The 10731-nt window shown below is 45.4% G+C and overlaps 1 long non-coding RNA gene across 1 annotated transcript; it reads left to right on the forward strand.

The window, feature by feature from the left end:
- Nucleotides 1-1917: 1917 nt before the first annotated feature.
- On the forward strand, nt 1918-10520 carry LOC109943206 (uncharacterized). Its single transcript, XR_002265938.3, has 7 exons — nt 1918-3710; nt 3882-3973; nt 4057-4252; nt 4345-4443; nt 4761-5556; nt 5729-8436; nt 8591-10520. It is a non-coding gene; the product is annotated as an uncharacterized lncRNA (long non-coding RNA).
- Nucleotides 10521-10731: the final 211 nt, after the last annotated feature.

Raw genomic sequence — 10731 nt, forward strand, 5'->3', positions numbered from 1 at the left:
TTTAATAAAAGTCTATATTATACTTGAGTATAAAATATAAAACGAAAATTATGTGTGTCATGTTGGCTAGATAGATGTGAGTTTAAAGCAAACAACCATGGTTCAAATGACATTCACATTTACATACTTGTACGGATGCGCACATACAAACTTTGCATGGAGCGAAAGAATTGCATGCAGACTGGGCGGTTGCATGGGTGGCCACGTGGGGACGAGGATTGCATGCACTGCATGCGTGGCCACGCGCGGACGAGAATTGCATGCGCGTATAGGAAGGAGCGGGGGCACAGCTATGGTCTACATTAGACTCTTAATAGTTAGTAGAGATAGATATAAATAGCAGTGCCTTGCAATAGGGGTGGGACATGAAACCTGAGAACACTCTGAAACCTGGTCGACGGCGATCAGTTGATGTCGTCCGTGAACACGAAACGAGCGACCCAGCGAGCTTAGCTAGTGTGCGCTGACAGATTAGGATCTCACTTGTATAGCATTCGTCCGTATTGATTCGATTAGCAATGGGGCAAATCCTCTAGAATCGGGCCTTCGAAGTTTGTTGGAGGAACCACACACGTGTGCATCAATTCGACGCTGGATTGGTGCAAATCTCCCTCCCTGCGATGTGATGTCTCAGGATTCACCCTTCCTGCCATAAACCGAGAAAGAGAGGAACGTTGTCTGCGGATGAATTCCAGTAGTCAATTTCTTCACTCGCCGATGAACAGGGTTGCAGTGGTCTGTACATGGTGAGCGACGCCGAGGGAAACTCCGTGGCCGACGAGCAGGAGGTGACACCGAGGGAAAACTTTGTGGCCGATGAGCAGGAGAGGGAGGAAACATGGGAACTGAAACTGTCCCCTAGGGTGGGAGGGCGCGAGGGCGCAACGGAGGGAGATGGCGAGCCAAACTCCCTCGACAAAGATGCCTAGCCACAGGGAGAAGATACCGATCCAGATAAAGAAGTGATAAGTGAGGTAGATAGCTAATCTGTTGGATGCGTTTATAACCAGGGTTCTCTTTCTTTTTGCGGAATCTAATCAATTTAACTAGCCTGTTAGAGCTGCTCTAAACAATGTCAAATGAATAATGTTTTTAAAAATTGAATGAGAAATCTAGAAAACTTGTAATAAAAGGAGATTCTGGATTTGACTAGAAGAATATGTATATTTTAAGCCATCACTACTATATTCCTTTAGTTGAGATTCTAGATTTTTTATAGCAATTGAGGAAAGATAAACCAAATCTCTACTATACCTTAAGGGGACAACGAGGGCGTCCACAGCATCACCGTGCCCCCGCCCCCGCCGTCCCGCGCGCGTTCTCACACCCCGCCCGGTAGCCTCCATCGTCGATGGAAGGGCGCGATCTCTGCAATCCGCAGGCCCCTGCCCCCGCAAATGCCGCCATGGATGGCGGGTGCAGCGGATTTCGCCTCTATCCCGCTTGGCCCCCTCCGCGCACATCCAGTCGCATGCCCGCGCATGGCAGATCCGCCTCCCCCTCCACCAACAAGCACGCGCCAGCACCCGATTCTCGCTCCCTCAGCCATGCCCTCGCTCGGCCCCCTCCGCCGCGGCACGCGCAAACCATCGTTCCCCCGCCCGCTCCATCGATCCCCATCCCCCTCAGATCCTCCCTGCAAATCAGATCCCCACGCCCGCAGTGCCTCGCCTCGGCTGCTCTACCTCTATCCCACGACCCGCGAGATCGGAATCGCGGCGCCCCGCCGCCCTCCTCCAAAATGGCGCCGTCTCTGCTCGGGGTCACCTTTCCTCCCTCTCACTTCCTCTTCTTCATTCAGGTGTGTTAGTTAAGCAGAGGAGGTGGCTTGGCTTGTTGCTCATGTTTTTGCGTGGATGTGTCCAGGGGTTCACCAAGTCGCTGGCCATGACGGTGCTCTCCGAGATTGGGGACAAGACCTTCTTCCCCGCCGCGGTACGCCTCCTGCCTCCATCCCCCTCACGTCACGTCGCCTGCTCTTCCTCCTGTCCTTTTGCTTGCCTTCCCTGCCTCTTCTTGCGTGCGCCGTTGTCCCGTGTGACTGCGTAGACGGGCCGGGTGCACATCTCCTCTGGTGAAGTGTGCCCCCGCCCCCGCCTCGGCTCCCCTCGTGCACGCACTACCGTGATCTTCTCCCCCATCCCCGATCCGAAATCTCCTCGCCCACACTTTCCATGGAAGGCGCCCAGCAGGTCCGCGCGATCCACTCCCCCACCCTATCTCTAGGTCGATCCGCGCGATCCACTCCCCTGATCTGCCTCACATCCATGGAAGTATCCGATCTGCCGCTTCCAAACTCTCCACAGTGCCCCCGCCCCGACGTGCCCCTCCCCCGTCCGTCTCCAGCGTGCTCGTCGCCCCCGGCTGCCCGTGCCCCTGCGGCCCTGCCCCTGCCCCGCGATGCGCTCTGCTCGCCAAGCACGCCCACTCCCCATGCCCGCCACCCCCGGTGCCGCGATGCCCGCCTAACCCCCCTTCCCCTGCGACGACGGCATGTTGCGCGGATCGGCATGGTTGTGCGAATCGGCGCGACGTGGGAGCTCGGCCGCATGAGGTGCCTCGTCGACGGTGGTCCATGGACATGCCCCACGCCATCGCCCCCGGCCTCGCGTTGCTCACGAAAGTCCCCCAGCCCCTGCGTCAGAAATTATAATTTGGGTCAGAGAAATGCAGTTCATTCTTATAAGCCCCACAATCTACATGTTCATTCTGCTAAGCCCCTCGACTCTCGATGGCAATGGTGAGCAGGCTGCCGCCACGCTGCGGAGCCAACGCTCCCCACAACACCCGCGGTCCTGGAAGGTGAGGAGAGCACTGCCCTTCTTCCAACGAGGTAAGGAACTGACAAATGCGCGTGGTGTGTTACGCTTACCATGTAGGAGACGGTGGAGAGGGGTCTGGAGGATAACATGAGTATTGTGGAGGTAGACGACGTCTCCTGAAAATGCTAAATTTAGTTTATGTGCTGCTTCTGAATGCAGGCGATCAGTTTTTTATTGGTTTTATCTGTCGGGTCCAATTAGAAGGTCTCTGTCTAACCTATTACTGTTAGATATCATAGCGCTCAATGTTGGAGGCACCTATGTTCTTCTTGCAGGGTACCTGAATCTTGGCTTTTGATCGGTTTGTCATGGCATACATTGGCACACTTTCTTATAAGTGGCGGTGTCGTGTTTAGCATAACACACGATGATTATTTTTTTTGTCTAATCTGTTCAAGAGGGTGTCCTTTTACAAAGGGACATACAGATGTTGTTTGATCTCAGTTCATTGTAACTTTTTGAGGGTGCCAGTGGGGGTGGTAATGGGCTCTAAATTTGCACTATAAAATTTAAGAATCGGATCGGATTAGGATCAGACTATTTCTTTTTAAACTAAAATTAATTAAGGGCTCAATCAAATTATGAAGAAATATTTGGATAGTGGTCCATTATAATCCCTAGGTGCCGGTGGACGTTTAAAGGATCTCCGGCCCTTGAATTTTTCTTCTTTGTCTCTAGCCAGGCTAGGCAAGGTTAAGTAAATGAACTGAATATGTCCAATGTAGCCTTTTTCCTGTGATTATTTATAATCTATAAATTGAATGATGCTACCGTGAGGACTTGGATAATTCAACGAAATTTCTCGAATTCATTTTTTTAGTTTCTTGTAGCGTTGATCGTGATTGGAAGACGATTGAAGCATGTGTCGGCTCAAAGACTGTTATACAGGTAATCCATAGCCTAAATCCTTAATAATAGTTCTCAAAATACTTCTGATCTTAAGCTACATGCATTTGGTAATGATTACTTAGTAATCAATCTATGTTATATAATGTCCCCAATCTATTAAAAATATTCCTTTGACAGATAAGGACTCACACACTGAAGTACTTCTTGAAGGTTCAGAAGAATGGTGCGCGCGAGCATCTACCCCCACCTCAGGCCAAAACGAAAGGCAGCTCATCCATGTCCATAGAAAGCATCTAATAATGGTCTGCGTTATTCAAGGACCTAGCTATTTGGCATGATTTTTTCTAGATAACAAGTAATGACTAGATTCATTTGGCTCATGCAGTTTCTCAAACTATTTTATTACAAGGACAACCTACCCAGCGGCAGCAAGGTTCTGTCATGCCTATGGATACTGCTACTGTGAGAAACACAAATGTGAATGTGGCAGTGCCGTCGTGGGACGATTTTTTTTTCTCGAAAGCGCAGGGGAACTGCACGGCCGCCGTGGGACGATACTCTTGCTCAATCTCTTAGTGCTGGTATTTTTTCAGGTTTCATAATCACTATGACCTGCATACAAAAATAAATGCCAGTAGAGCCAATTGTAACTTTTCATGTATTGGTGGTGCAGGTGCAACAAATAACTGTTCAGGTAGCACAGAGAGTCCGTCTGGTACTTGGCCAACTTCTGAAGCAGTTGAGCAAGAAATTATGGTTCCATCACTCCGTGGTGAGCACTCCCCTCGAAAAGTTTTTCTTTGGGATACCAAATTTCTAGATTATAGGTTACTATTTGCTACATCAATCTTAGTTGGAAAGTTTATGATGAACCATTCAACCCATTCCATAGAATTACAAGCACGCAAAGCTTGAACTCTAACAGACTCGCTTGTTTAGTCCAAATGTAGGATAAGAAATAAGGATTCGATGAAGTAAAAAATAAAGAAAATAAATGGAAAATAAAATGTAATGACTCGTCCTAGCTATGTTCTTTGCTTATATACTTGAGTTTTTTGTTCTGACTAATACCATGAACTTCCATGCAAGTGGTTGAGCTGATGGCTTTCAACTGAGTTTGAGAAACATCTGACGCCCTATCTGCAACAACCCTGATTATTGACAGCAAGCCTAGCAAGGGTCAGCGCAATTCTTGCAGAAATTTGTTTGGGCGAAATATTAGTTGTTACTGATTCTAAGCTTGGAAATGTTATAAAAGAAAAGCTGGTTAGTGGTGTTTGTCAATTTATTGCTTTCTTTACATGGATAAGCCATCCTTAAATATTCAACGCGCTATTGCATAAAATTGGCTATCTCTACAATAGTGTTGTGATGGAGCTGATGTGAGGGCTGAGAAATCAGCTCATTGAGCTTATAAGTGGGTTGGGTACATAAGACCTGGGTCCAATGAGCTTGGGATTGTCACACAACTTGTTTTTGGCTTAGTGGGTTCAGTCCCGAGAAGGTGAGTCTTGTATTGGTGCTACCGGCCATCTTATTTATCATGTTGTTATGTGCTCCATTTTTTGCTTTTATTGTATCAACATTTGTCCTTGGCATGAAATCATCTGGAAACATCTCTCAACTAAAAACATGAAATCATCTGGAAACATCTCTCAACTAAAAACAATGTCAGGGATCAATCTTTTTACCGAAGTCTCTATTCTTGTCTGAACATTATGCAAGTGGTTTTCTTTGAAATCATAAGCATGGAGTGCATCTATTTAAAGATAAAGCTTGGACAACCAATCATTTATTATCCGAGAATTTAATTTGGTTTTATTAATTAATTTAAACCTTTCTATAGGAAGAGAGTGGCTCTTCACTCCCATCGGACTGACAAAAAGTGAGTCACATGTTTTCTTATTTGTTTGACTTATGTTGGTGTGATATTTTGCCAAACAGATTTATATGGTTTTTCAGAAGCATTCTTACTATTTTATATGGTTTTTGAACAAGTGAATGTTTGGACTGCGTTCTAATGTTAATCATGTTTTGTTTTGTTTTGTTTTTGCCAGGCTAACGTTCCGGAGAAAGAAATGTAGTTTGGTTATGTGGTTTTGCAGACCTGTATCTATTTGTGTAATACATTTGCCTGTATATGTGCAGCTTATGTCCATAATTCTTCAAGTCTACATATGACTGCATCATTCTTCAGCCTTCTAGACTCCTTCCACTTCTGCCCCTCGGATACAAGGTTAGTTTGAGACCGTGAGCAAGCATACCCATCCATCTTTTTCTCTTTCTTCAACCATATAGGTACAACAATAATTCATCTGCCTGCTACTAAGACATATCTGCTCTTTTCATTGTTCTGAGTTGGGTAATCATTTCTGCTCAGATTAACAAGTATTCAGTACACCAATTTTTTAATCTTTATAAGATAAGAAGCAAAGTCAACAAACCATGGAGCATGTAGTATCGTAGCTATTTGTGCCAGAGATATTTTAGCTACAGTTTGATAATAATATTCAATAGACATATTTTCATTGACATAATATTCAGTAGGCCTATTTTAGCTACAGTTTGATCACCATCTAAGCCGTAGCTATTTGTGCCAGAGATGACCACTCCTTTATTTTTTGTTCCTGTGTGCCAAAACAGTGCTTGCATGTTTTCCACACAGAAATTCACTAATACATAAATCTGGACGAGTGCATTTGATATCTATGTGATTACATGGTGAAAATAGGCCTTTTGATGGCCTGCTCGGATTCTCCTAGGTAAAAATGGTAAAGTTACTTTTACTGAGCATGCACATGCGAGTTGAGTATCCTGTATTTTTTGGAATTTGAGTTTATTCATGAGTTCCTTTATGGTGTGATGATATCTGCATGCAAACTAGAATTCTGCTCCAAACTTGCATATGAAATGATGAAATGCAATGAACAATACTTTTTGAGCTGTTGTAAAGTTTAATCTCTACTACACCATATGTTGGTAACGAGGGCGTCCACCGGCATCACCACGCCTCCGCCCTCACCCTCCCCCCCGCCAATCTCGCAGCAGCGCGCCATCCCAGCTCGGAAATCTCGCATCGGCTCTCACCGCGTCGAAGCCATTCCCCAGTCGTCACCAGCGCGACACCATTCCCTCCCTGTTCAAGCCCTTCCCCACCGGAGACCTCTCCCTTCCCCACTTCCCCACTGTGGTCCCCCTTCCCCACCCACCGTAGACTGCACCATTCACCGGATACCGCTTCCTCCAATCCCATCTCGACCCTCTGCCCTCCTCGGGTTCCTAGAGCACATGAGCAGGGGAGGTTTCCACCAGGCCGAGGCGCCATACCAGTCCGCTCTCGCTGCACGCGTCGTCGCGTGGGCCATTGACTTCAGCTTCTCCTTCCTCATCATCGAGGACCTCGTCACCAGTGGGTCCTCCATGCTCGAGATCGCCGCCCCACTCCGCGTCGAGGGGCTCGTGGTCGCCGACGCCATCGTTGTCGTCAACCCTGAGCAGGGCGACAGGAAGAACCTCAGCTAATGGGATCATGCTGCACTCGCTCATGACCCTAATAGAGTTCCTAAGGTGATTCATATACATTGTAAGTGAAACGAAGAACATGCATTTTTATGGGTGTTATACTGCTAATGGTAGTTTCCCCTTATAATTAATTTAATAGTTTAATAAAAGATAACACACCCAGCACTTGATTTTTGTCAAAGGTTTTGCAAACATGTTACCTATCTGGTTAATTTTGGATTTTTTAAATTCTACTTCAGAAATAGCAGCTTCACATGACTTTTCTTCACTGGTAATTGATGCTTCGATGTTGGAGGAAATATGATTTTAAAATAAAAACCTCAACAGTTGGGTTGATCAGTTCACTTGCTTTAAGAAGTATAGTACTGATAGTATGAGAATGGACTACACCAATAAAAAAGGTTAATGCTTCCATACCTAATGGGTTGTAGTTCAAAAATTGAGGTTCCTTCCTTTGTTTTCCTTCATACAATCTTGATTGGCTGCTTCTGCTGTAAGCTAAAGTAATTGTTCCATTTATGAACAAATTGTCCCTATGCATATTCTCATGTTTTTCTTTTGATTTATTTTAGAAAATGGTTTAGAGATCGAGGAAGTCACTCGTGAGAAAGTGAATTTCTTAGAAGAGCTTTTGAGCAGCACATAATTTGCTTACCAATTAGCGGATCTGATGACTTCAGCAAAAGCATATGTCATCCTTGCAAAGAGCATGATAATCTTTCGCTTGCATGGGAGCTTAGTTCGCAGATAAGGAATTGCCAAAGATTGTTCTCTAAAGGGGCAGTTAGTGGGAGAGCAATCACTTGCTTTAGTTAGTAATTTAAAAACTTTGGACTCCAATCAGTTATGTATAGTAGAATCAAATGTCAGTTAACATAAACATAAGGGGTCTTCCCATGACATGATATGTTAGCATGGATGTCCATCGAGGCTGTGATGCACTCTGCATTTGTTTTATTCATGTATAACTGTAATCATATTATAGTTTTTTTTGGGAAATGTTTGCTCTATACCCGATCATATTCTAAAGCCACCATTGAGTCTCAACCTGTCTTACTTAACATTTGTAGTCACCTATCTGTGTGTAGAGCTGCACTAGCTGTTCTTATTGTCAGGTTCTGTTGGTGAGAACATGTTCCATTGGCAAGCGACCATCATGGGGCCTTCAGACACCCCATTTGCAGGTGGGGTATTCTTGGTGAACATTCACTTCCCACCGGATTACCCTTTCAAGCCACCAAAGGTATTTTTTCTCTAATTTATGATTTCTAATGCCACCTTTACTTGTATATTTGGATTCCTAGAGCTACAATTGTGCATCCTTGGTCAACATATCATATGATAACTCTTAAACCAGTTATAGTGATCTAATGCAAAGATGATATGCTTATGTGCAGGTGTCTTTCCACACCAAGGTTTTCGACCTGAACATTAACGACAACAACAACATTTGCCTTGGACATTCTTAAGGAACAATGTGGCAAAACTTATTTCACGCTCTGTAGGAAAGGGAAACACCATTCTTTCGCATAAGCACGATGGTTCGGCCAACTGAACATGTCCCAGTCCACAACTATGTAGCTGAGAACCTCATAGGTAGATTCACAGTAGTTAACTGTCTGCTTGAACAAACTGATGCAGATGTTTGTTCTATGTAAAAGATGACACTGTTGTTGGTTTTAATACTGAAATGTCATCCTAACCATTTTAGTAGCTATGTCCAACACATTCTATTTTCATTTCTCTAAATGTTGGCAGCTGCTCTCCAATACGTATTACATAGTTGTCTCATGGTCTATGTAAGGAAACCTTGAACCTGAATGCGCATAACTTTAGTTGCTCTACCTGTTTTTAGAGGAATTATATTTAGATGGGTTGAATATTGTCATAATATATGTCCATATGTAAGTAATATAGAAATCACGTCACAACATATTTCTCCACAACATATAAGATAAGAGGGTCATATTTGTGAGCTAAAATAATTTTGATAGATAAGAGGGTCATATTTGTGAGCTAGAATAGTTTTGATACCCACAACTCACCATCTCCTTTTTTTTCTACTTTTCACCGTGCAATGCAAAATTGTTCTAAGAAGGTCATGGTACATCACCATATCATATATTACCAACTTTTAGGATTTGCCTAATTCAATTAATAGTGATATTGAGCCAAATTTTGGTTGTTCGAAATGTCAGACTTGAAAGGGAAATGTGCCCTTGGGCCATTTCTAAGTATTTTGGTGATTGAGTGTCAACACGAGTGTTTAACTGTGAATCAACGCCCATGGATGAACAAAGTGCAAATCTAGAGAAAAGGTATGTTTCTAAGTCTTAGTACATTGGTTTTGTGTACTAATATATTTGTCTAAGTGTTAGAAACAGATAGAAGAAGAAAAGAGAAGACTTGGATGTGTGCAGCCAAGGGGCTGTTTCGGTCTGGGGCACCGGACTGTCCGGTGGTGCACCAGACAGTGTCCGGTGGTGCACCGGACAGTGTCCGGTGCACCAGGATGCCTTGGCCGAAGAGGCCGCTCTCGGGTTTTTTCTCCGGCGACTTCGGCTAAAATTCACCGGACTGTCCGGTGTGCACCGGACTGTCCGGTGAGCCAACGGTCGGCCGGGCCAACGGTCGGCCGCGCGATCGGCGCGCGACACGTGGCCGAGCCAACGGTCGGAATGGGGCACCGGACTGTCCGGTGTGCACCGGACATGTCCGGTGCGCCAACGGCGCCCAGATCTGCATCAGAAAGCAACGGTCGGATGAGCTTTTTATGGAAACAAATCGGGCACCGGACAGTGTCCGGTGTGCACCGGACTGTCCGGTGCGCCCGACGACAGAAGGCAAGGATAGCCTTCCAGATGTGTTCTCAACGGCTCCTAGCTGCCTTGGGGCTATAAAAGGGACCCCTAGGCGCATGGAGGAGTACACCAAGCATTCCTACAACTCTTCTAAGCACCAAGACACCAATCTCACGCATCCGTTTCATTGTGATAGCATATAGAGCTCTTGTGGAGTTGTGAACTCTTTGTGTTGCGTTGCGAGCTCTTGTTGCGACTTGTGTGCGTGTTGTTGCTCTGATTTTCGAGTCTTGTGTGCGTTGCTCATTCCCACCTTACTCCGTATTTCTTTGTGAACTCAATTGTAAGGGCGAGAGACTCCAAGTTGTGGAGATTCCTCGCAAACGGGAAAAGATCAAAGGAAAGAGAAACACCGTGGTATTCAAGTTGATCATTGGATCACTTGAGAGGAGTTGAGTGCAACTCTCGTCCGTTGGGACGCCACAACGTGGAGTAGGCAAGTTTCGTACTTGGCCGAACCACGGGATAACCACCGTGTCAACTCTGTGATTACTTTCTTGTGGTTATCGTGTTTTGAGTTCTCTCTAGCCACTTGGCCATACCTGTGCTAACCCTTAACAAGTTTTTGTGGCTTAAGTTTTGAACTTTTACAGGATCACCTATTCACCCCCCCTCTAGGTGCTCTCAATTGGTATCGGAGCCGTTCTCTTCAAAGAAAGGGACTAACCGCCCGAAGA

Source organism: Zea mays, chromosome 10 (genome assembly GCF_902167145.1).
Source record: "Zea mays cultivar B73 chromosome 10, Zm-B73-REFERENCE-NAM-5.0, whole genome shotgun sequence".
Taxonomy (NCBI): Eukaryota; Viridiplantae; Streptophyta; class Magnoliopsida; order Poales; family Poaceae; genus Zea; species Zea mays.